We start from the raw sequence: 1734 nt of genomic DNA, 5'->3' as shown, positions 1-1734 counted from the left end.
GTTCATGATCACTTATTAATTAATCCACCTCTCCCCTTCTGACACACCTTTGGTGGCTTTAATTATCACGTGTCTCACGAGACTCGGTGCAAATAATTGATTTCGGAGGCAATATTGCACGAGTGCCGCATAATGTTCCTGGTATTTATAACCAGATGTAAACTGAATGCATTTCTTTATATTGGCAATATCATAGATTATTGTTCCTACACACATTATTGGAATGCAAACTTCTGAGCTATAGTTGTCATAGATGATGTGCCAGGCTTACTTGCAAATTGGAAAATGAGTATTGTATTATAATTTGTTAAGTTGCAAGTCTAACGAAGATCTTTAAAAGACATCCGTCTTTACCATTGTACATATCACATTTCTTGATAGGAGAGACACAGACTAACACGTTTATACAATATACCAGTAAAATTGATGTCATCATTCAACCAAACTTACTTGTACTTTCACTGTCATATTTGCAGTTTGGGACACCATCATTCGCCAGAATCATGTCCACGCATGTGTCGTCACCGCAGTCGATTTCGTCATCAGCACAGGGCCCTTTATATTCACACGAAAGAAAGAGAGAGAGAGAGAGAGAGAGAGAGAGAGAGAGAGAGAGAGAGAGAGAGAGAGAGAGAGAGAGAGAGAGAGAGAGAGAGAGAGAGAGAGAGAGAGAGAGAGAGAGAGAGAGAGAGAGAGAGAGAGAGAGAGCGAGAACAAAAAGTCATTTTATAAATAAAAGGCAATTCACAATGGGATTACAGCATACTATAACACGAGGTCATTAACTCGATTTCTTTGTCTGGGTGAGGATGTAATGTCTGAAAATACCACAAAAAATATAATTCAATTTCCTAAAGTAAATACCTATACCCTTAATACATGACAGACAATCGTGGTATATGAAGGACAATAATTAAATATTTAATTAATTCTAACTAAAGTGAACAAAATGACAACGTATCAAACTAAGTAAAATAACCGTAAAAGCAATTATTGCGAGTGTAATATTATCCAACACCGATTAAAGAAATTTAAGTGACACGAATAAATGTAGTAGAATGAATTAAAGCAATGTAACGTGAGTATAGTTAATAAATCAATGTGATAAACATATAATTAATGACAGCATTGGAACACGGTTTCGATTTTTGAACTCTACCTAAAGTTTAAGGGGAAAAATAGTTTAACCAGAGACATATATTGGAGAGCTGAGACGTTGGAGAGAGAACTTCTTTCTGCAACATCTCTCTCCAAAGACGATGGTTTAATTTGATTTGTCTCTGTGGATTTTATCGGTGAAAAATGTCAAAGGAACGTACGTACGGAGGAATGTCTCGCTTTACTACGTCGATATACTTTTTTTTTGTACATCTTGACTTAAACCATGGGTCATTGAGATTCTACGGTATAGTCGCAGACTGATAATGACCGTTGTGACGATCGAATAACAAGAAAAATGACATGTTGATAATAACTATATATCATTTCTAATTATATTTTGTAATGAATATAATTAATCAGTAAAATAAAATATTACAACAACTCAGACAACCCAGCCTGAGGGTTGGGACGATTTCCGAGTATGCTGGCGTTGCCTCATTTCCTCTGCATTTTGGTGGAAACGTCGTATAGATGCAATTTGACGACATGCTTCTAATAATAAAATCAAGATGCACTGCTGCTGAAAACGTCAATATGACTTTTAGACATAGACATTTCGGTAACATATTACAT

The sequence above is a fragment of the Glandiceps talaboti genome, chromosome 7 (genome assembly GCF_964340395.1).
Source record: "Glandiceps talaboti chromosome 7, keGlaTala1.1, whole genome shotgun sequence".
Lineage (NCBI taxonomy): Eukaryota > Metazoa > Hemichordata > Enteropneusta > Spengelidae > Glandiceps > Glandiceps talaboti.
The sequence above is the reverse complement of the archived record's forward strand: the minus strand, read 5'-3'. Positions refer to the sequence as shown.